Genomic DNA, 26,397 nt, shown 5'->3' with positions numbered 1-26,397 from the left:
GATTGCCCATTTCCACTTAACCTTAAAATGTGTTTATAGTGATTCCTTTGAAAAAGTCTTGATATTGTTTTAGTCATTAAAGCATTTTATGCTTTACCATTTCAGAAAGGGCAACTGAGATGAGGGGTACAAACCTATTTTTCCTTATTTTATTTTCTGGCTTATTACATTATTTATTTTATTTTTCCTTTGTGACTTTATTAATTTTATTTGGTTACATTTTTGGGGGGTCTTTTTTGACTAAGTACAACTGCACAGAAGAATTAGACCAGCTTTAGCATATGGGAGAAACTATATTCAAAATACTATATTTCCTTTAAGAAATGAAGATACTTGTCTAGTTTTATGGTGAATACTTTTTGCTGATCTTAGCTATAAATGTGAGAATGTTTTCACAGCAAATGTATTTATCAAGGAGATGTCATTTAGTCTTTCCATACCTTCCTCCTTTAACGATGCAAAAAGAGTATATTTCCCAAGAACATCTTCCAATTACTTCTTTTCTGTGAATACTCTTAAACATGATAAAATATTTATCATCTTGATACTATATGCTCAGTTTAATATACAGGTTTAATGTCAGAGAATGTGATATATAACCTTAACAATTAATTTCAGCCTGAAATGCTAATATTTCTTCTAAATTCATGAAGTATAATTCCAACAGGTTGTAGGAAAGACAAGAAAGTCCCATGAATTTGTAGGAAAGAATGCTATCAAAGAGAAGACAGAGTGTGACACTAGGATTTTAACTGATAAGATCTCCACAAAAACGTATGATACTATCAAACTTCATAATAAAAAAAGAGAATGCTGTAACTTTTTTCTTTAAATTAGAACTTAAAAAGATCACCAACCATATCTGTCTATCATTGAAATAGATATTTTTAAAAAATTGGTGGCACACCCTTGAGCTGGTGTCAGTTGAGGCATTGATAAGAACATTTCTAGAAAGCAATGAAAACATGAAATTATTCTGCTTTTTGAAGCTGTCATGTCACCTTATATAGGGTCTTACCCAAGGTCTCCTATTCCTCTTCAGATTTCATCTCAGCTGAGTCTCGAAGTGTTCATTCTCGAAGAATGAACTTCCAGACAGGAAAAGGGAGATCTGGAGCATTTTTCACCCAGCAAAATTAGAAGAGTCTTAGGAAAACATTTCTCTGAGACTGGGGTTAAGAGGCTGCTTTATGAGACCTTTCTACATCGTCACTGGACCTTGGGAGGAAAACTGCACCCCTCTACAGGAGCACTGCTTCAACTGAACCACATCTGTCATCCAGGAGAACTGCAGCCACCATTTAATGGGACTGCTACCAACACCCTGACTGATGGGGTACCAGGTCATATTCTGACTCTGTCTGTGGTTTTGGGTTTTCGTATTACTGCATTTTTATTTTAATTTTCCTAGTAAAGAACTGTTATTCCTATTCCCATATCTTTGCCTAAAATCCCCCTAATTTCAAAGTTGTAATAATTTGGAGGGCGGGGTTTTACATTCTCCATTTCAAGGGAGGCTCCTGCCTTCCTTAGCAGACACCTGTCTTTCAAACCAAGGCAGAGTGGTGGCAGCTTCTGCTGGTAGCAGTTAGGAATGTAATCTGACTTTGCATTTGATGGATGGTGATTTGCTTCCCTTGTGGACTAGGGACTGTCACCAATTTAAAGTGTGTCTAACAAGGTAGAAAACATTAAGGACAGTGTAGAGAAACTATCTCTTTTTCTCCACCTTCTCTCAGATCTAATGTGTATTGGCTTCCATTCTTCAGACTATTAGGAGAAAGAAAGAAAAAGAATGGCTGAATCCCTGAGGAAAGTTCCCTGTTTCTCCCCGTGTTTGGCATTCATTTGAGCACAAGGATTTGACAATGAACTTTGCCCCATGTGTCAATTCAAGGCCAGCTTAGTTATGGGAAGCAATATTTTCCTTCTCATAACAAATAAAGAAAATAAAATTAAGAGTAAAGGAATGGAATGGAATGTGAAAGGAATGTGTAAGTTTTTGCTACTTCAAAAGAACACACTCAAGATGTTACTTTAGGAAGGAATTGTCATTCCTATCTAAAACACCCTGTATCATTTAATTCTGCTAAGTTTATTAAGATATATTATTCTAGATGAACTTTGAACTAAATTCCCGGCTAATACCTTTTTTTCATTATGTGGGTTAGTCATAAAGTTTTGTGGACATCATATAAATAATGTTACTTTAATTCTTTTTGCTTCCATTATATTTAGTATCAGGTTTCACATAAATGCACCCATACATGAAATATGTTATTAAAAACATGCACCATGAGGAAAAGTAGTTATTATAAGAGAAATGCATTGACTCTTTCTGTTCCAATGTATTCTATTCTATTCTATTCTATTCTATTCTAGTCTAGTCTAGTCTAGTCTAGTCTAGTCTAGTCTAGTCTAGACTAGTCTAGTCTAGTTTAATCTAGTCTACTCAGGATCACATATTTATGTAATTTTGCTCTCTGCTTTTGATAGTGATAATAGAAATAGTTATGTCTTGCACATAGTGTTTTTAATTATTTTTCAACTATTTTCTCTGTACTTGTACTAAACAGAGTTCTCTCAGTTTTTTAATCTATTATTCAGAACATTATATGTATCATGTTACCTTAATACTGGAGCATAAGTATACATTGTACAACATAGGACAGGATCTATTCAAAAGGTTTTTGGTTTTTTCATTAAAAATGGCAGGAATAAAGAAAAGTGTTTGTATAAGAGCAACCGAGAAAGAAGAGGCCATGTAGAGTTTTTCTGCTTTTTGAGCAAAACTTGTATACGAGTAAGCATCTAATAATTGCAGTGCTAAGGGTTTCGGTTTGATTTTGCTTGTTTGTCTGGGTGTTTTTATTTTATTTTATTTTATTTTATTTTATTTTATTTTATTTTATTTTATTTTATTTTATTTTATTTTATTTTATTTTATTTTATTTTATTTGTTTTACTTATTTGTTGGTTATCTTTCCTTTTTTGGGGGGAGGATGGGGGAATTAATAAGTGGTTTGCCTCCTTAAAAAACGTTTTCATTCCTATCTCAATAAAAATTTGCTATTCTTTGGCACAAGGAACAGCAATGGGGTTTATAAAGGTCTTTATTGTTATACAGTAACTAAAGGCTACAAATGCAGAAAAATCCTATGTAAAAGTCCCTCCTAAAGTATAAGAATCTCATTTTAAGAAGGATGATTTCTATTCATTGTATTTTCTATTGATCCTTGTCAATCCACTTAAAAAATGTTACTGCATTTCTTTAAGCATATGCAGCACACTTTCTTCATGTGAATCTATGAAGCTGTCCTTTCTGTGTATGTATTCCAAAGTATAAAAAAGAAACACAGGGTAGTATAGATTTCTTTTAATTGTGCCAAAATTATTTATACAGGTTATCTGGTATTTCCAATAGATATTATGGTGCAGGTCTTTAAAAAAAAAAAGGCTATCACAAACCATCTAGTCTCTGCTACCCTTCCTAGATTCTCTAGGGTCTATGGCGAAATGAATATAAAGAACACCAACATAGTTTCAGGATTTTCAGGGAAGGGCCTTCCCTGACCAAAATTCCAACTCTGTATACTGGGAAATTATGTATTTGTCTTGTGAACTTGCCATAGGTGGAAGCCAGGAAACAGCTGGCTTTCAGCTCCTGCCTCTCCATGAATGTTATTGTAGTTCTCTTGGCAGCTTCCCTTTCCTTCCCAGAGTCTCTTCCCTTTGTTGGTTGAAGTCTTGGCTACCAAAGCCCACCCGAGAAATTACCTGTCTCTAAGATTTCCTTTGGGCTATGAAAGAATAACAAAGCTACTAGTCATATGGACTATTTATATACAGAACGAAACAGGTGCTCATATGTACTAAAAAAAAATCCTTAAAAATGCGTGGTTGCTTTCCTGCAGTTCTATAACATTATTTCAGATGGGAGTTTTCTCATTTCCATACTAGTACCTGCCATTTTATATATACTTGTATGAATACTGCTTTCTTTAATTGTTGTGTAACTCACTTACTGCACAGCTACTAATAAAATAATGGTAAATTGCCCACATATTTACGAAAGCCAGTGTTAAGTGTGAAGAAGTTTTGTTTTTTGAATAACTGAGGGCTCTTGGCTTTTGGTTGCTCTCCAGGTGCCACATAGTCCAAGCTGTAATACAGATGTACTGCTCACTTGTATTAGTTCAGACAAGTGCAATCCTTCTTTACCAAGACAACCTCGAAACTGCCATGACATGAATTTTTCTTTCTCAGGTGACACACTTTTCATACAGAAGGAACATTGATGACAGCTGCATTGACATAGAACTGTGTAGGACCGTCTGCCTCAGAAATCTTAGTTTCTTCCTGTGTAATAATTCACAGCAATCATTTCTGAACTATTTTTTTCTGTTTGTTTGGACATTTTGAGAGCCAAGGTATTATTCATTCTGTCTCCCTCTCCCTGTCTCCTTTTCTGTGCAAAATTTTAAGTAATATATGTCATGCCGTTTTAAACTTCTTGTAACAACTGACCCCCTCAAAGCTGAGGCAGGACATTTGTTGGCAACAAATCACTCCACACCTGCATAATCAAGCAAGCATACAAAGTAATCCACAATCAGAGGCAGGCAAGAATCAGGATGCCACAGACAAAGCTAAATCCTGAGCAGGAACTTCAATGTCCTCCTTACTCCCCATATTGTATGTGACTTTAACAACTAATAATTATACCAATAAGACAGTTTTTAATCAGACCTTGTGGTAGTCCTTAACCTATACTTTTCTTGTTAGTTATGAGTAGTGTGAATTCTGTGTTCGTTTCCAGTCCATTTCCCCTTTTCAGTTTCAGCTTTCAGACCACTGCGCAAGGTTGATCAGTCCCACTGAGGCATTCTTTTCTTTTCTTTTTTTTTTTTTCAGAAAGCAATAGTGTATAAAGGAAATTTAAACTTTATTAAATCTCTGTCTTTTAATTTTCCCTTTAATAATGAGACTTAGGAGACTAATAATGAGACTGAGGAAGGAACCGACTGCAAGATATCTGTCTCAAAATTACCTCTATGATGATTTTTAGCTGATTTCTTTAAGCTTAGCTTTGTGTTATGTGAGGGCATATATATCGTCACGCGAGATTCAGGAATTAATATCTGGTTGGTGATCTTGAACTTCCCTGTCCATCAGCTAGCATTCACTCTTGAGAGGGGAGGTGCTTAGTGGCTTGCCTTGCCTCCCAACCTCACCATGAAGTTACATTGACTGAGGTCACTATATTCGCCTTCTCTCTTACAAGAGTCTGAAAAGAACAGTCTGCCCATTCACAGTATTCAGCAGCAGTGCTCAAAAGACTGCACATTTAAGACTGGACATATTATCTACATATCTTAGTGTTATAGTCAACTTATTAAATTATTAGAAATGCCTCTATCCAAATTAAGGTGCAAATGAGACCGTGTGCCAAAGTCAATAGTATGGGTGTTATTTGATAGTAAATATGAGAGAGAGACAGAGAGAGAGAGACAAAGAGGAAGAGAAAGAAATAGACAAGAGGTGGGAGGACAGAAAGAGAGTGACACAGACAACATCCCCATTCTGTGAATCCCACCAGTGTCCAGATGATCTTCTCTCACTAGTCTTCTTGGTGGTGAGGGTCCCCCCAAGAGCACAGAATCTAATGGGTTAATATGGGCTCAGGCCAGGTGGGAATGCCCAGGTAGCTCCCCTGGAGGGGGTGGGCACAGTTTGACCCGGTGTCCTGCAGCAGACTCTGGGTCTGTTGCATTGCTTTGCATCCTGTGCAGTCCTGTGGTGCCTCAGGAGTGAGTCTGGGGAGCACTTTGGGAGTTTTGATGGATTATGACACCCCCTCAGCTGCCTCCCATGTGAATGTCCCTTGGATGTGGCTTTCCCGGGGTTGGGGTTTCACAGCTGGCCTGGTTTGTGTAAGAAGGGAGGATGGGTGTTCAGTGCCTCTGACCAGAAGTTATGCCACACACCTGAAACCTCCTTCTCCTCCCGCCCACATTGTTTTGGGGCAGTCTGTGTAAACCTGGCCTTTGTGGACTGTGGTCTCCTCTACCCCCAAGCCCAGACAGGGGAGGATTTTTTTTGCTGCATTTGGCTTTCTTGTGGATGTATTCTTTTCCCTCAGCTTTGTTTGTTTCTCCCTAGACCTGAGACGGTCAAACATTAGTGTCCCCTTTATCCTATTTGGGTGGCTTAACTCATGGTCCAAAGTTCCAGCTCAGCATCTTCAACAATGGGTAGGCTTCTCTGCTGTAGCTTCGTTATACAGTTTTTGCTATAATGGGCAAATTTTATAACAATGCTTAAGGCATGAACCATCTCAGCTTCTGACACTTAGAAATATCTATTTCATTCCTAGAAATTAGACAGACTGAAGACAGTTGTATAGCCATAAAAAAAAAAGTTTAATTTAGACCGTGGGGAAATCTAGTCTTTTATTCCAGGTGAAGGCTTTGCTTTCCTTGTGAGAGTTAAAACATTCTGATATTCAGGTGTTGGAGTAAATCTTCAGTAATCTGGAGTAAAAACATCAGATTCCAGTTCATGACACCATGGACTGAACTGAAAGTGAGGCCACCAATCCATATAACTATGGATAGGGCAGCACTGATCCAGATAGACAAACTGAAGCTTGATATATGGGAGAGATTTTCTGCCAGCACCTTTTTCAGCTTATTCTTATATTTATTTAACCAGTGTTTTATTTTTACCCCTTCTTGTCCTCTTGAAATGCATTAAGAGAGATAAAGAGAGTGGAGTATTTAAATAATAAACTCTTAAACAAGAGGAACATTATCTAATTAATCAAGTTTCTTCTATGATTGAGTCGTTTTGTCCTGAATTTTGAGGCAGACACTAGGAAGTTTTTCAACAGTATGCACCATAAAGGTGAGAATCTTTCTTAATTACACGAATCACAACTTAGGCTTGATAAAAAAATCAGCTCTGTAAAGTTATCTCAAAATATGCAACTTACAGTAAAAAGACCTACTTTAGGATGAAAAACCTTACTCAAACTAAAATAATGACTATAATGCTGTAAATATTTTAAAACTACTTCACCTATTACAAAAGTTCTCACTGATTTTACAAAACAATTCTAACATCTATAAGGATGGGTCCACATCACAAAAATTTAAACCAAGCATATTACAGTCTGAAAAATGAGGATTTCTGTCCATTGCCAAAACAAATTATTTTGACTTGCTTTAAAAATACATAGGAGCTCCTTCAAGTATTATCATGGATAAGTCATTATAAGACCTGCAGGTTCATACATCACTGCTCTTTGCTGTCAGTATGAAAAATAGGACTTTTTGTTTACTTAAAAAATCGAAATGTCATGATTCTGCTGTTGAAAAATGAGCCTGGAAAAAAGAGTGTCCTCCCATTTTTGAAAAATGTATTTTTTATTGAAGCAAAAGAGATAGGAGAAGAAAGGGATTATGTACACCCAGGGAAGAAGACTGTTCTCTATTGACACAGGATAAAGGGTAGTAATAATTGTAGCTGGGTCATTGAAGACAAAGTGTCCAGAAACAAGTTTGGAGTGGATGAAAACAAGAGTCAAAAATTAAGGTCTCAGCCTAAAGCAGACCTGCCTTTGAATCCCCAATAGATACATAATTAATAAAGGCATGATGAAGAAAGATTCATGTTTCATGAAAGAGTGAGACTCCTTGGTTAGAGTGCATCTGTTAATAATATAAAAATCCCTTCTGGAATGAGAGTTTAATAGTTCTCATTCATGCTTTAAATAGTAGATCACAGCAGTAAATCAGCATTATGATTTTAGAGGGTACAGCTTACGAAATATAATATATGGTTTCTGGCATTTCATTTGTTTTAAAATAATTTTTTAAATATTCTGTAATATTCATTCCCAGGAGGAGATTGATCAAATAATCATGCAAATACCGAAGTACAGCCTTCATTAATCTTAATTTTTTTATTATTATTTAAAAGCCTATGAAAAGTAATTTAGCTGTTGTGATGGGAGGAGGCAGTACTCTGACAGATTCCTGAAATCCATGGAAAAATAAGGTATGAGCATGTGTGTGCATTCATTACATATTCTTTGAGGTCCCACTCTGCAGCTACAAAACTTTGGTAGTTTTTTTTCCTAGACCTATAAGACTAGGTCCATTTCACTGGTACTCAAAAACAATTTACTGCAGAATGAGTTTGCTACGTTGTGTGGTAGTAAGAGTTGAGTTTTGATTCTTCTATTCTTTTGTTTGTTATCAATTTCCTGTAGAAAACAATAATAAATACAGATCTTGAGAAAACCTAATTTTTGTTGCTGAGATAAAACTGCCAATAACACTAAAAAAACCAGAGTTTCACAGTGTCACCGAGTTTTCCAGGTAAGGATATCTTTCTCTGGAAGCCTCAAGTGCAGACAGTAGTGAGAAATGTCTCTATCAGATGATGGGACTCCAACTAAAAGCCTGTAAAACTTTATTTCCTACCTCATGAAGAAAGATAAATTCTGTGCATGCATCTCCTTCAATAAAAAACAACTGTAATTTTAATATCTACTAAGCTCACACCTGTATCATGAATCTAATGATAAGTCAGTTTATGAAGTTACACTATTTATTGTCCTCCAACATCACGATGGAAAGCAAACAAGTCAAAATTATAATCAGGTTCTGAAACAGTGCAAAATAGAAGGAAAGTTCCAGAAAAATTCAGCTCCCAGTTCTAATATAGGTCAAGAGAAAATTATTTCTTCCACCTACGTTCTTCTGTAGTGTTATTCTTCCATTATTTAAAAATTATATTTCTTAAGAAATTTTTTTTACTCTAAACATTTAAAGATAAGTGACATTTACAGAATCCCAACGATCTTTGTAATTAGTCAGAAATATTGACTAAGTTTGTTACAAGTTATATAAATTTTCCTAAAATTAAGTATTATTCCTCCATAGTTGACTTTCTCAATGGGATTAAGTAGATGATGAGGTTAAAGAAACTTATTTTTCTGTTACTCACCTGTTACACAATGAACATGAAATTCAAAAGGGTGCATTAATGAAGACTAAAATAAAAATTAGAAGGTACATCAAAATAGCTTCCCATGCTTTTCTTCTGTTAAACCATGTTGAGGCACTAGTAGGCTGAAAACCTTTGTCCGAAGACATTACAAGAAAAAATGGTTTATAACAAAACTGACCCAAAGTTAAACACACAGAGATATCTCAATTTTTGGCTAAAAAAGTAAGTGTCTAACTGTTCTTAGCAGGTCACTAAGATGATTAAATTCCTTTTTTTTTTTTTTTTTAATATATATTCTGAAGGAGATTCTCCTTGAAATTCTGGCACCTATTTGAAATATATTCGGTGACAGTAGCAAATTGATAAAACCTGGAGCAGTAATGAAAAGTTAAAGGACTTTTCCTTTCACTCTTCCTTGCCTGGCAAGCATTCCACAGTCTACTGAGACCATGTTTGTTTGTGGCAATGCAAGAATTCAGACAGACGATATTAAATTAAACCACATACTCTAGCAGATAGTTGTGGTTAGCTCATAGAGCATATACATTTTGATGTTTACATATTCGGGAAAGTTTAGGGGGGAAAAAAATCTAAAAAATTGAACTACATACTGCTAAACGGACCATTGTCACTCAACAGCATACCATAAACTTTTTTCTACTCAGAGCTTGTGGAAAAGAGCTGAGGCAGAGCAAGGTTTGTGTACCAGGGCTGAGAACAGGTCCTTTAAAGAGAATGGGAGCCTTGGCACTGGAAGATAAACAGGCATGGACATCGAGTTTCAAGTCAGAGGCCAGACTCACATTTGGCAAATTAAAAATTCTCATGGGCTGGAAGAAAGATGTGGAATAGGTTTAAATTTTCTTTCAGATGGAAAGCCTGTATGAAGGAGAGGTACACAAACTACCTGTCAATATAAAATTTGCTGTCCTCAAAAAAAGCAGAAGGAAGATGCTGTCTCCCTTAAGGTGCTTGTGTTGATTTAAGTGAAAGTTTCTTCTTCTGGAGACCTGGTTGTGATTTGGAAAGAAATGCTGTAATGGGCAGGGTTGTGGCCCTGAATGCTCTAACTCACATGTACATGACCATACACCTCAATTTACTACTGTATTTAACAGAAAACTAAGGCTCATGAAAATTCATCTCTGCCTTTTCTTAAAATTCTAGGGATCTGCACAGGTCCAGAAAGCCTCTGATCTACATTAGAATAAAAAATTGACAGCAGTACAAAGTGCTAGCAATGACTGGCAATGACTGTTTGGTATGTGTGCACATATTCCTTAAAAACCATGCCAGCTTCATTTAGGTAATTTCAATAATAATTTCAAGTGAATAGCATTACTTTGGCTCAGACAGAAAGAGTGAAAAAAAACCCAGACAGCATCAAAACTTCAAAACAGACATCTTCTTGTGTTACCAACTTTTCTTTTATAAGGAAAATGAGGCCTACATAATCATTCAAGGAACTATTGTACTTGAACTTTCTCTCCTAATCATTAAAAAATCATATTGAATATGGCATCAAGTATGATGGAAAGGACTTCAAAAAAGGTAGTGTTTCTAAAATACTAGACCAGAGCTGTGCTGGTGGAATTCAGAATAACAATGGTGATCACAAGCAAGCTCTGCAGATTTATCCTTCATGACCACACACTTGCCTAAGTGATAACTTACATATCAAGGGAATGCTAGACCTGGTAAAACTATTCTTTATCCTTCAAGAACAGCAAGAAGTTTTCAATTTATCTACATTATCCGGTTCAATGCTTCTGCACCCAGAACTCCCAGCATCCAAAGGGACATTAAGTTTATTGATGCTATTCTTTTATCCTAGTGTTAGCTCAGTAAACAGTATTTTATATTGTCAAACCAGTTGAACACCATTTTAGATTTTACTTTATGGTGTCCAAGTTTTTTTCTTACTGGGATCATGATGGATCAGAACATCCTAATTTGAGACAGATACTGGGTCAAACTTAATGACAAGTTCTTTTAATTTTCCATTACATAAAAATACTTCATAAACTATAAATATGATGTATCCAAATTCTCGTAAAGGAAATTATAACTAATGGATTATTGAGATGTTACTAGAAAGAGCTAATAAAAAATGGTAAATATAATATATCTGCTTTCCTCCTCAGGATAAGTCTCATTACTGTACAAAATGCTCTCCCCGGACCAGAAATTGTAACAGATGAGCAAAAAACTGTTTTCGTAGGTGTTTTAAGCAATAAACATAATTCATAAAATTCATTTCATGTTCACACATTACTGCTGATGAAGATATTTTTACTGTCACTGTTAGAGCAGAGTAGTACAATTCTTAAGTACCTTTTTCAGCAATTGTAAACAAGTGACACTAAATGTGGTTTTTCTGTGTGCACTATTGTTTGCTCTTCATGGCATCTTCTACTGCACAATAAACCCTATAATTAGCCAGACCTAGTCTTGGCTGTGAGAAATAATTCTGTATATCTATAAACCAGAGCAAATACAAATATGCAATATGCTCTCCATTAAAGGCTGAGGAGAATATCATGTTTAGGAAATAATCATCACAGATCCACCTTCAAAGTCCAGGACTGAATTTCAGTCGATATTAGGTTAAGTTGATAGAACTCAATTCAAAACTAGCAAAAAATGCAATACCAAAAGAGGAAGTCATTAAGACTCAATGCCCAGTGGTTGTACTGCTTTTGAGAAATCACTCAGGTTGTAAGGGGATAAATACCTAGTCTTTTGTCGTTTTTGTTTTGTTGAGTACACAAAAAATGAAACTGCTGAGCTAATCCACAGTATAGCACATATAGACTTAATCACATGCACAAAATACCCTGTCTTTATGTCAGGGCAATATGAACTGACTAAAATACGCAAATTCCTATTGTTTCTGAAAGATTTAAGACCTGATTTGCAGCACAGTATTCCACTATTATTTTACTGTAGTTTTCTAGTCATTAAAATAGTGTCGTCTGTAGCATGTCTTTCTTAAATGTCTTCTTTCTTTGCCTTAAAAACATGGCTACATTTATAAAAATGCATTATTCTGACAGTATCTAGAAAGATGATTTACAACCCAGTGCATTTTCAGATATTTGTGTACCCTACAACTTAGACACTCCCTTACTTTTTCTGCCATTTTGATGCCTGTGGGGTTTAAAGAGGATTAGTAAAGATAATCAATTTATCATCAAAGAAAGGACAATTTTCCGATAGGACTGAACTTGAGGAAAAATTCATTTCGTAGACATTGTTTCGTCTACAATGCAGACCTTTTTTCAGTTCTGAGAATCAGCAGTGCCAAATGGGACAGATCAACATGTTTCTCCTCAGTAATGTCAACAAGTGTTTGACTCCAACCTATAGAAAATTTGGAGGCTGATTTGTTAAACAGAAAACATCTGCTTTTTATAGATTTTTTAGCTTTTCTCTTCAAAATGTATCCTTGTGGAAATGAGAGATATAACTGTTTAGATAAATTTCCTTTAAATAATCATTGACCTCTTGTGAGGCTTAATTTGTGGTCTCCAAGCCTATAAAAAAATCAAAATTATGGTTTCATTGATAAGGATCTTCACATTCTAATACATTTTTTCTTGTGATATTTAAAGAATAAGAAACACAAAGACTTGTCTGCCTGCATTACTGCTTGCATATCCAGTGTTGTGCAACCAGAGAGCTAGAATCCACCATCCTCTTTGCCAAAGGCATTTTACCATGTTTTGAAATTAAACACACATTTCCAAAAGATGGGATCCTGCTGTGCATGTAAATGGCTCTCTTGTACATGTATTAGAATATGTGTATACCTACCTAGCAACCTGCACATATGATTGCCCTGAGATGCTTACAAAGTCATGATGAAGTTGTCCTGAGATGTTTATGTTTTACTAAATTTTGTCACACAGGCATTTTGAAATACAAAATTAAATATAAGAGAAATTAAGTTCTAAGGCTTTGTAGTAAGCTTGGCAAATTATGAAGGACTTTCATATGATAGTGATGATCCTGTGCAATTATTTAAGAACTTGCCTTCAGTTAAATATCAGGGAGTCTGTTAAGCAATTATATAGTGTTTTATTTATCTATACAGAGACCTCAAGCAGTAATAACATAGAATTGCAACACTAAGACTTGACAAAGAAGGATTTTTCTAGATCCTAAACCTTTTATGTTTTACTTTAAATAATTGGCCATTTCATGTCATAGCATTTTAACATGAAACCTGCAAAATATTTGACCAGATGATGAGAGATTATATTTTAGGTTTAGAGGATCCAAGTGAGATTCACTCAGTAGTATACACCTTTCTTTTCCATCTCTCTGAAATGCCAATCTCTGTAAGAAAAGTGATCATCCAAGTTGCAGGATTGAGCAATTATTAAATAATAGGGTTTTAAACTCATTATTAAGGTTTAACTTTTTTTTTTTAATTTGTCACATCTCTAATGTATATTGCAAACCCTAGAAATATATTAATGTTGACTTCTGAACATTATTTTGACATTCAGCTTCTTGAATTTGTCTAATTTAAAAATCAAATTAGAAAAATTATTGTAAAAACTGGATATACATTTTATATTAATTTTTTATCTTATAATCTCAGATAAGTAGAGTGGTCTGATAAAAACTGAAGACAGGACAAGGTTTCAAAAATGTTAGGTCTTTAAAATGTATGGCTTACTTAGTCGTGTGCAACATTCTTTAGACCTTCTGTTATTCTACACCTAGTGATGCTTCTGATTGTTTTGTGGGGAGAGTAGTTTGGTTTTTTCTATGTTTGTTTGCGTTTTTCCTGACGAGGGTCAGTGGTGAGTATTAAAAAGCTCAGACTAAATTTTAAAAAGAAATAGAGAAAGCAGAGAACAGTGTTGACGTGGTTAATAACACAAAAAATTGAACTGCAACACTCCCACACCTACAGATAAATATCCAATGTAAGTTGAATCTACACAGGTATTCTTTATTCCTGATTTGTATGTACCAAGAAACAGAAGATATTTCCATTGTTTCTATTTCTTCCCACACTGATAGAGGCTGTTAATTAGTCCCCATATTTGATATTGTTTTGTTCTTTTCCCATTAAAGACAGGATATTTGTCAATGCTTCTCTTACTTAGCAGAAGTGAAGCAGCTATATATTTTTTATTTTTTAAACTTGGTCGCTGCTACGTTTAACAGAATTATATTATCATCTCAATTTTTTTAAGCTGGCTGAATATCTGGCCTAGGAAACTCAGGGTCTATACATGGCCGTGGACTAAGTCACAGTCATGGAAGATATTGTTGCCCGATGCCCCAAACAGAACACAAACTAACAGAGTGTCAGTTTATGCGGTGCTTTATTCAGGGCCCGGGGAACCTGCGGACTAGCGTCCAAAGTCAGGGTCCCACAGTTCCCTTTTTCGTCAAGTTTTTTATACCTTTTTACAAAGTAGTCCACGTGCAGAGGTACACATTCTTCAAGACAATACAGATACATAAATCTTGTAGATATCATTCCTAAAAGTTATAAATTTTGCATGCTTGTCTATTCAAAACTATAGGCTACCCCCCTTTAATTCCCCCTTGCATGTTTTCCCATCACCAGAACCCTTTATTTATTATTATACTTTAGCCTTATCCTGAAAGTTTCTAGATGTTCTTATATGCTCCACTAAATTCTTTAATTATCTTTAATTATTGTTTCCACAGTCCCCAGCTCATTCCCAGGGCTGGTTCCCAGGGCCTGTCCGAGAACTGCAGTTTTCTAAGCCTTAGCATGACTACTACTATATCTACATTAGTCCTTTTTCTCATTATTTCGGTATCAATATAAAGTGCAAAGGCTGAAGAAGCAGAAGTTTAAATTTACAGAAGCCTGTCATACTTCATGATCTTGATAGCTCAAATTTTAATTTCATTCTTACACTGGGTTGCCACCTGTACATATTGAAGTTGAATCCTTTCAGGTAAAAAGTACTTTAAGATCAAGAAAGTTATCCTATAGAAATGCTTAGGTCTTTTTTCTCTGCAGTGTTGGAGTGTTACAAGTTACAAACATTCAAATACCTGCTCTGTGAAACCATGTCCTGAGCATTGTGTGGCGTGTCATCACTCAGACTTGACACAAGATATATTATGCAATATTTGGTGTATACTTATACTGCAACTTGAGCAAAAACAAGTCTCAAAGTTCTAGTTTGGAAGAAATAACACTGTTCACTTGTGAATAGTCTACAACTATAGTGTCATACATTGAACTAAGGAAAGAAAATTCATTATTTGTTAGCTGGATATGAAATAGTAAGGGAGAATAATAGTTTTTTAGGGATTTTTTTATTGTTTATTTTGGGTTTTTGGGGTTTTTCTTGGATTTCATTTTTTTGTTTTGGGGGGTTTTTTGTTTGGTTTGGTATGGGTTGTTTTTTTGTTGTTGTTGTTTTGGGGTTTTGGGGAGTATTTGGCTGTTTGTTTTGTTTTGTTTAATTGTTTGTTTATGTTTTTAATTATTTGTATGCCCCTGGCGTGTGCTTAATTAGGGAGATAGAAACACAGATGTTGCTCATGACCCAACACTAGTGCCTTACCTCTCAAGGTAATACCCAGTAAGATAAATGTTTTATCTTTCTGTCTTTACCTATTTTCTTTATCACCAGACAGATAATATGAGTTATTGTCAAACTCTTGTCTGTTTTTATTGCTTTTGCTTTCAGTAGTGGTTTTGTTTCATTGTTTGATATTTTTCTTCTTGACCAGACATGTTCCATAAACAACCACAATAATAACACTTCCTGTTGCAACATGTATTGTCTTCAGGTACAAATGAGGAAGATAAAATTTTCCTCCCCAGATTAAGAAATGAAAAGGAAAACGATGGTTAAATTATTATCCTACTTAACATTTTCAACATCAGTTACTAGATACTTGCAGGAAATGGACAGAAACATTTGGAACAAATTTTATAAACTGGCAGCCTTATATAGTATAATAATTAAGGGGTTTGTAGAGCTTGAATTCATACATATTCTTGGTATTTGAATACACAATGATGTTGAATCATTAAAACTGCTGACATTTAAGAAAACAAACTTAAGCAAAATATTGTCTGTCATCATTGGTAATTTTTCCCATAAATCACTTTTAAATAAAATATTCAGCATATGTTGAGCTTAACAGTTTGGCAACTGCTCACAATAAAAACTATGCCAATTTTTTTTTATTTGCTTTAATTAGGAAAGCAATTTGGATTCAATATTTGAAAACTATCACAAACTTACCAAAAGAACAGTGAAATTGTTTTATTGGAAAGTCAATTTTCTGCTATCTCTTTGAGAGTCTTGAAATTTAATATCAAAGTAGAGAGCTTAAATAGCATTATTTCAATATCATTGCTACCAATTGGAGAGCTTAAATATGTCTTAAATTAACTTAAAATAGAGTAATGAATAGAAAATTAAGTTCTCAATTAAGAAACAACAAATTAATTATGCCTTTGAATTAATGCACAACTGTATTATTCTAGTTAGTTTTAACTACATCCTTATTTTTTCTTTTTAAATTACTGTTTTGTCAGATCATAATTCTTAATTTCACCTCATGTGCTAATTAGCTATTGGTTTTATTCACTTAAATCCACATATTCCTCTTTTTAAAGAATTATTGTTGGTTTGATTAAGACAAGTACAAATGGTTATATAATTTTCACCCTTTTTCTCCCACACTATTTAATAATCAGTAATCAGAAAACAGTACAACAGAACAGAATACTGCAGGGTATTGTTCTAATTTAACTAAGTACTGCACATGGTGGCTGAGCCATAAAGAACTATGCAGAGGATGCTGTAGGAATCACATGCCGAGTTTGATAACACATTTGGGTGATAAATGTTGTGATGCTTATTCTTCCATTAAAAATATGTAGAAGCAGATGGCCATTTTGACCTTTTATCAGCAAAGTGTGAAAGTAGTATTTTTAGCCTCTCCAGAGATGCCTTGACTATCATTGAGATTTTATTTTAACATTGTTGTGCTTCTAAGGAAGACTAAGTTATATCAGTTGAGTGACTACAATGGTCTTCTCCTGATACACAACTGAACCATTAGCTCAGGAGCTTAGGTAGACAGTTAAATCAAGTCTATCCAAAATTGATAGTAAAGTCAGAAAATAGCATAGACGCTACAAAACTGTCATGCAGCTAATTGTCTTAAAGCCTTAGCATATGTTATAACCCGAAATTACCATATCTACCACAAAGCAGTTGTATATAAGTATTTGCAACCATATCTTTAAAATTCTATTTTCATATTTTCTCGCAGACCTCAGGAATTACTTCAGGCTAACAAAACCTGCAGGCTAACCTGCTTATTTAGATGGGAGATTATGTGTGCTTTCCCTTCATACCAAGAGTTCAGCTCAAGGTATTGAAAGGGGTAAAGTTTAGCATGTGGGTAAGTGCTCACAAAATGAACCCCGGACAAAGACAATGTATAAAGTATTATACTAATAAATGGAGACATTTTAAACATGTTTTATTATCTATGTGAATGCTTGAATAAATCAAGATGCTATTTTTTTGTAAACCAAACTATTTGTCATAAAGCCAAAACTGAAAATGATGAAAGATGTGGAAACTTTATAGGGTTACCATTATAAGTAAACCTCACACCAACTGGCTACATTTCACTGCAAGACTGTGGAAAATCTATTTTTAAAACTGAATAAACATTATCTGGACTTAAAGGAAAAGAGGGTATTATTACTTTAAATATTTTCACTAATGGAATATCCCATATCAGCATTCTAAGGTGAATTAATTTAGTTCAGTAGTGCAGCATGGAGAATAATGTATCAAACGTTAAACTCTCAAGATTTTGTTTCAAAGACCTCTAGTTAATAAGTCTCTGCTTTCTGCTAAAGTTTATGACACAATTCAGTACAGATATTTTTCTTACCTCTTTCTTCACAAGAAAAGTTTTTTAATGGAAAAATCAAACTGTTAACAACTGGAATGACTAATTTAGGTTGTGCCATAGTATGCAAATAATTTAAAATGTATTACCACTCTATGGAATAAAATGAAGTAAATTTGTCTTTTTACATCTGGAGTACTTTTTTCAAAGTCAACTGAATCAAGACGAAAAACAGAATATATGGAAGAACAATTGTAATTTTGTATAGGACAGTAAGAGACAGAGAAAACAGAGTCTTTCAGGAGTACATCTATGTGTTCTAAGAAGCATATCATAGGAGAATACAGATGTAACCTGGGAATTTTTGTCTCTCTCAGGGAAAGAGAACATAATTATGGCAAAAGTTCAAATATTTGCAGCTTATATTATTTTTCTTTTAATCTCTAAATTTTCTTCATAAAAATGTTTCTTAAATATTTTCAAAGTAATCAATAATATTAGGCATGGGTGAGGGAGAACTTTTTTTCTATTTTGCAGTGTAAGTCTCAGTGAAATCATCCTGCAATTAATGTAACAACTCTTTCTTTTCTTTTTTTTTAATAATTTTGACCATGAAGGTCTCTCATATCTTATTTATGCAGTAGAAAACCATCTCTGGATGTTGTAATATCCACTCCTCTGTTCCTTGATGTTCCTGCTGAGCATTGCACTGTGATTTGCACTTGCCTCCAGCAAAAAGGGACCCTCTGCTGAGGGGACAAGAAAAACATCAATATCCACACACCTCCCCGGAGTGAGAGGGGAAAAAGGACATACCCCAAAGTCACTGAAGCAAGAGCTAAATTTCTTTAGATGGAAGGAGAATGAGAAGATGTTGTGAAGATGGCTGAAAATCCTTTTGTACGTTGTAGGGATGAACTGATGTTACATTGAATATTCCTATAAACCATGGAGAAAGACATGGGGGGTGGAGATGTTCCATTTGATAGATCATTTGACCAAAAGCACCTGTGTTGAGAATCTTTGCCCTGAGGAAAGAAGGGGATCTCGGTTTTCTGAGGATGAGGCATGAACAGACAGAAAAGAGATGAAGAGAACTTTTGCTGTGGAACATTTCATTCTTAAAAGTAATACCCCATGAGACAGACATGGCCCACAAGCACAGCTCTGGGAAGGCTGTGGAGCTGGGAGGAGTGACATGATTGCAGGTTCCTGGGGGTCTGCTATTCGTGAAAGTGAAGCAAAAAGAAAAATGTTTCCTTCCTCCTTTTGGGAAAGAGATTCCTATAGGCAAACAAGAGGAAGCTCCTCTCCCTGAAGTGAACTGAATAAGATTATTTTAGTGGGGAACTGACTGAAGGGTCTTTGCATGTTCTTGTTAATAAGGACTGAGAAGGAGTGGTCTGAAGATCTTATTCTGAATTTGTTTTTTTTTCTTTCTTTGTGTAGTTAATAAATTTCTTTTTATACCCTTTTAAGTTTTAGACCTGAGTTGCTTCTGCTCCTGGTTCTGTCTCACGACAGAAAATGAGTATATTTAAACTGGCAAATCAAAACTACAACATTATTTGGTGCGTTGGCTGAGAAATTAAAATTAAAGCAAGAAAACAAGATAATTATTTTTAATAAAGTACGCTGAATTCAATATTCAAACACTATGAATATTAATTTGGCTTTTAAAAATCATTTAACCACAAAGCATAAAACCTGATCAATATAATAATTTTCCAAAAGGAAGATAGGTATGTTACAAATTTAATCTGCATAATAGATGTGGGTGGAAAAGGCTGTTAATATATATATTAAAAAAAGAGAACTGTGAAAATTCAACCCAAACATAGAATATTGGTTATATACGATGCCAGTATACCTGTAAAAGAAGAGTTGGTACAGGATTATGTTCACATCCATGACACTAGCAAAAAGAAAAAACTAATTAAGTGCAAAGTACCATTCAATTATTCAATTAGCAGAAATGCTAATAAAAGAAATAGCATGGAAGTTCAGTAAATTATGGTACAAAAATAGAAGTATGGAACTAGAATTAATATATATGTAATTTTTAAAGGATAATTTAAGTGTTCTTATATGTTGTAAGTATGTGGCATACTTTTTGTTTTTATGAAGATACATTGATGAATAAAAACCTTTTTTCTGTATATTTATATGTAGATAAGAAAATTTGCAAAGCATTTGCTGGCATATGCAACCCTAGAGAAATCAGATCACTTTGAAATTAACAGAAAATCTTCCATTTGACTTGATCGTCCATATTTTTTTATTCTGCCCTATGCTCAGTTTTGCACCATGGAGGCCTCCCTAATCCTTGATTATTCATTTGAGAGCTCTCAAGGAAAGTGTGGGTTACCTTCAGGCAATGTAGTCTGAGAATGGAAAGTGGCAGAAAGCAGCAATGTTCTTTCAAACCTGTCCTTTGTCTCATCCATTGTTTGCTTCCTCAGTATTGTACACCCTAAAGCTTTAAAATGCAAGTTTATTCGTGGGAACAGTCTCACAGCATCTTTTTGCAGCAGCCTAACCAAACTACTGTCATCCCAAAAAAGTTATGGAAGCAAAAATTTATTCAAGGCAGGCAAAAGACGTATATGTCTAATTCTACATTATGATGAAAAATAAAGCTATAAAGTTCTTCATGTCTCCTTCCACTCACAAATTGTAACTAGAATGGCAGTTAGAGACAAAGATTGGGGTTTTTTTGAAAGACTCAATAATATGACACGCCTTTTCTCTCTTAATACTGCCCTATACTAACAAATGGAATTATGCACAGTAAGCAGGCTAAGAGAGTATTAGTGTCACAGCAGATCTGAAACACTGATGTCAGTCATGGTGAGCTTGTATAAAACTTCAACACTGAAGTATTAATTTTCATATCATTCTATTTCAACAGACAGAGGAATCAGCATTTAAATACAGAGCATCTATGCCTGCAATGTACAATTTCCATTTCTTGAACAATGTACAAAATGGTAGAATTAATCTTGTGTTTGTGGAATTTTGCAAGCAGGTTAGTGATTTACACGTTTTGTGAGAAAAATGAGGGAAATAATAGGATGAAGACATCCTCCATCATTGTTTTTCAGCTATATTTAAATGCTAAAATAGACAACATGTCTCAGTTTACAGAATAGAGGTAGTTGCTTTTGGAAACCTTACCTTAGCAATACAAAGATGATTCAAGAAACAGAGCTAATATTTTGTGCATGGCTCTCCTATTTTAATGTCAAAATGACTAGACATTGGATCATTGTCTTGATCTCTTTTTGAAAGTTGTGAAAATATGACAGCCTGTTTTCTTAAAGTAAATAATAAGACATAAATGCTAGGCGTTTTTATGAACAGGAAAGCTATTTTCTAAAAAGATATCATTTTATATTATGTAGGCTAAAATGAATTTTATTTTTTCAAGAAGGTATATATATGATCTTATGTGGAAAGGGAAAAAGGGAAATTAAGAAATATTATTAGCAAATAGATAGTTCCCAGATAGTTCCTAATTATTTTTAAAACTATAAAAAACAAAAACAAACAAAAAAACCCCCAAAAACAAACAAACAAAAACCAAGACAAATAACCACTAAAAAAGTGAAAACAAAACACTAACAACAAAAAACCCCAAACAAACTAAAAATACTTTAAGTGATTATTTTTATCTCTATGTGCCTTTTATGAACTTCATTTTAGGGTCAACAGTTGAAATTTACACACAGTTTAGGTTCCAATCAGAAAAAAACTTCCAAAATAAAATCACATTTGAGGTAATAGAGTATTTTTAAAGGTCACATCATTAACAAGTACTCCTTTAATGGTATGAAATGTTTCTAGACTTCACCAGAATCTTCTGAAAATTGTACTTTTATGTATCTGTTACACAGAAAGTCTGAGGAATGATGCTGGTAGTAGAGGAAGTGAAATTACTTGAGTAGATTTGCATTAAAACCAACAGTAATTTGGTATTCTTTTAACTTATCAGGCTCTTCTGATGACACTGTAGTGGGGATGGCCAACACTGCCCATGTTCCCATAGCACATACTCATTATCTGAGGGTGTCTCAGAGATTATTAATCTCTCATCTTGCAACTGCCTAGGGCAAAAGTCAGCTCGTTGAAATGCACCCATCACCCAAGGAAGTTACAGAGCTCTTGAGGCTTCAAGGCTGCAAGTCAGCTAAAAAGAGAGAGAAAAAATCTGCAGGAGATATTGTGAGTCTTTTACCGCAGAGCTGCAATGAGTCTTAGAGTGTGTGTCTAGGTCTGGTGGCACATAAAATTTTCCATATTTTTATCACAGGGGAGGTACTGCATTGTGAATGAGCAGTGAACCCAAACAACTTTCTACTCAGGGCCTGAAATGTTCTCAAGCAAGAGTTAAAATAAGTAAATTGATTTTTAAATTTATGCATATAAACATTCACAAATGCCATTATCCAAAATGAGAAACTCAGCATCAAGCTATTCTATTATTTCATAGGTGATTCAAAATTATTTTCACAATTCTTTTCTTGGTGAGACGGAGATCTGTCAGGTCATCATACTCTCCATTACACAGATGGACTAACTAGAATGGTACAATCTTATTTTCACTAGGGCAAATTACATTGGCTCCCTTACCACCAGTAGGCCATGAGTCTCTACATCAGTAAATGTTGCCTTAGCAAAGAAGTCCTAAAGCTACAGCAAGAACTGAATGCAGTTTCTGTGGAGTAGCATCACAAAATGTTTTTTCCAATGATCTTATGTGCTTATCCCTGAACCAATATTTTTAGGTTTCTGGTAGGTTGTCCATTTATGTCTGAAAAATGTAGAGACAAAGAAAGAATAAAAATATAACAAATCAGAAGAATTAGAGAACTTTGGTTTAGGTTCTGCTTAAATTTAGGGACAGATATTGGTAGACTTCTGCTCAACAACAACCAAAGTCATGTTCCTAAAACTGAGATTAAGAAATGCAGATCTATGGCATTATCTTGGTAGCACACTTCTGAGGAAAATGCAATTGATGTTATCATCTGAGAGAAGAGTTCAGTAAAATATGAGGTTTTCTAAACAAGCCTACAGGTGAAGTAATCTGTATAAGAAATTATTCCTTTTGTAAAGGTTCCTTTTTGTGTATTGATTTAGGTTAAAACCAAATCTTAGTCATGAGGTTTAACAGAAATCTATTGATAGTTCAGTGGGGTGAGAAAATTATGCAAAACCTGTAGCTGCAACAAACAAAGTCATTAGATATGAAAATGCAACAGATTATAAGAAGCATCAACATGGACAGGAATTTAAATTAATATTGTGAGAATTAAAGTTTCCCAGATTATTCATACTATATAATTTATTCTATTGCTTTATATATTAATACATTTTTGTAGAAGGCATAAATGGGTTTGCTGCATAACAACTGAAATTTCTTGTAGGGATTACAATTTTAAAAATGGGTTCTAACCTAACAATTTGTGTTTACTACAAATTGTCACATTTATGTGAATAGATTACTCACCAAATAAAGAGTAAGTACATATTTAAAATGAAAAATTGTTCATTTGAGGGGTTTTTGAGTGTAGGGGAAATATAAAATATTTATGGAGCAAAAACCAGGACTGCCTTTAAAGAGAAGAGCTAAACATACAATCAAAAAGCCAATGTGGGATGGTGAATGCACAATCTGAGAACAGCCTGTCAACTCAGGTACAGGCTAAACAGAGCAGCATACCTCTAGTAATACAGGTTTTGTTTTAGAATTAATCATTTTAGAACTGACCAACTTGTCAAGTAGCCTTTCTTAAGATCAAGCTTCTTCACCTCTAATATTATTGGCAGCTACTAAAAAAAAGGCAGCAGAAGAAATCCCTACAAATTATGTTCTGCATAGTATAGCTGACTGCAACAAAGTAGGTGATAATATTGCAATAGTCATCCTTTGTAGAAAAGAAACTCATGCAATATTTTTTTTATTAAAAGGTAAAGAAAAAGAAATTAAATAGAATACTCTCCACCTACACACAAAGACGTATAAAATGTCAACATTTCCTGATGAAATGCATATATTTCCCAATGATATGTATAAATATATCTATTTATACTTTTTAATATTATATTTTTAACAGTACATTGATTTTGGTTACACAAAATGTAAGCAGACATAAGCAAAAGAAAAAAGTTGTATGAGTTGAATAGCGGTAATCCACAAACCACAGAAAAGTTAGTGTCTGTATTAACAAAGACTAGTCTTAGATTTACCAGATGATTCATGCCAGATCATTCTGTGTTTTCACTGTCATTTTAAGGGATCTGGACTGTTAATTGGATCATATACAGTCAGGCATATCAAGTGCATTGGAGCTTCACATATGCTAAGTTATGTTCACATTGGCAATACAGAAAAGGGAGGGTTAAAAAAGGAGAAAAAAAAGTTTGCAAATAGTAAGAAGTTAAACAAAACAAAAAAAGAAAATAAAAGATAATATCTAACAATTCTGTTACAGAAACTGAGAAGCTAAAACTAATGTGCTGGCAAAAAAAGAAATAATCTGATATAGGCCAACATATGGCAGAAATCAGTGAAACCTCTGCCAGAAAGGAAAACATCTTTAAGCCACAGGTTATCAAATAAATGCAGATACAGCAAAATCCAACACCAGACGAAAACAAGAGTGTGACCGAGGCAAAGAAAGTTTAGCCTGTATACACTGAAAGATAAAAGCTATGAAAGAAAACAAAATGAAATTAAATGATCCTCCTCTCTCTCAGACTTGCATGCTCTCTGCCTTGAAGGTATATATCAAAAGTCCATGCTGTCAAGCATGGAGCCACATGTATCCACACAGAGATAATTTTATTTATTTTTTTTTATTTCACATATTAAAAAAGAGGCTAGGGGAACGAAAAACTCAGATCCCAGGTTGTAAGTTGCCTCTGGCAATTTTTGAAACTTTGTATCCAGTACAATAAAGAAAATTATAAATTTGAAGCAAGCATGAAAAAAACTTAGACAAAATATTATGAATAACTAATTTCCCTTCCCTCTTGTTTCAGCCTCACCTCCCCACCAATCTCTACACCAAAAAGATCATGTTATTCCATGTAGCATGGAGAGGATATTTAGTCTTATTTCTTGAAGAACAGAAAGGCAGCAAATTTTCTGCAGTCCCTTAAATATGAAGTAGCTTTTACTATCTTTGCAAGAAAGGATAGTGAACACTCAAATAGACATCTCTCAGGCTATTCTGTTTTCCTTTCTTCTGAAAAAACACCTTATGTTCTAGCTGGAAGACAGATAGCAACGAAAATCACAAAGTATTAATGTTGTGTACTCATGGAGGGAAGTGGCACTTAGCAAGTTGGCTGTTAATTTTCTTTTAGTCTCGGCTTTCAGATGGGCCTGAGAAAATGTGCTCTATATTCCAGGCACTCCCATTATTATTCTCCACAGAAACTTGCCTTATGCAGTAAGTAGTCTTTAGTTCTTGCAAAAAAACAATTTTGTAGAAGAGAATCTTCCTCATGTCTCCTCCTATTGTGCTTTAACAGACTAAGCAAGTAGAATTCTAAAATTAATATGGAAATACATAAGTGTATATCAGCCATGGTTGTATTCAAGACTCTCCTTGAATGCTCTTACAAGTGTTATCCACTATAAAAGCTGAGAGTTTTGTTGCTAGAATTTAGAAATTACTGCACCTAGAATCAAGTCTCAGTTTACTATATTGTCCAAGGTAATAGTTTTCCACTTTCAGTAGATGCTACATTTCTGTCTCTCTGGCACACTTTTCACTCTTCATTCAAACTGAACAAACATAAAAGACTGTACATAATGCAAAGGATTCTAAACATAAAAAGGAATTTATTTCTCATTGTGCAACTCAAACTATTTCTATTCTCAAAATGACAAGGAAGTAAAGCAAAGAAATTAAACCTGACAGAATTGCACGTCTCTCAAGAAATGCTAAGCTATACATCTCATTTCCAGATTTCATTGGGCTGCAGGTTTTCTCTGGCATGAGTTGTAAAATGTTGGTTATCCCTACAGCTTTAGGGAAACATTTGATGGATAATCAAACTCTAGCAAACACACTACTTCAAGCTGATGAGTGAATTAATGTTTGCCCGTTGGAGACATTTGATTAAGTGTAGATGAATATTGCTGCATTGAGCCACCAACCCTCCAGAGGAAATGGGGTTTGAGCATCAGAGAAATGAAAAAGGTATTAAGAGTGACAGAGACCAGGCTTAGTCTCAAAGGATGACTTTGATTTTAAAAGTGTATGATTGTGAAAGTAACTATGGCCTTTAATTACTCAAATAATTAAAAATACAATCAAAAGTTACAAAGTGGTTGATCTTTTTCTAAAAGCAGAGTAGTCAATAGGCAATTTCCCAACGTGTTCACAACCTACACGTGTTTACAACCTATGTATGCTTACTCTCCTTGCAAATACAACCAGTACATTTTGGAATTTATAATTTTCAAAA

This window comes from Sturnus vulgaris, chromosome Z (genome assembly GCF_052056855.1).
Source record: "Sturnus vulgaris isolate bStuVul1 chromosome Z, bStuVul1.hap1, whole genome shotgun sequence".
NCBI classification, from domain to species: Eukaryota; Metazoa; Chordata; class Aves; order Passeriformes; family Sturnidae; genus Sturnus; species Sturnus vulgaris.
This window is presented reverse-complemented; position numbering follows the sequence as displayed.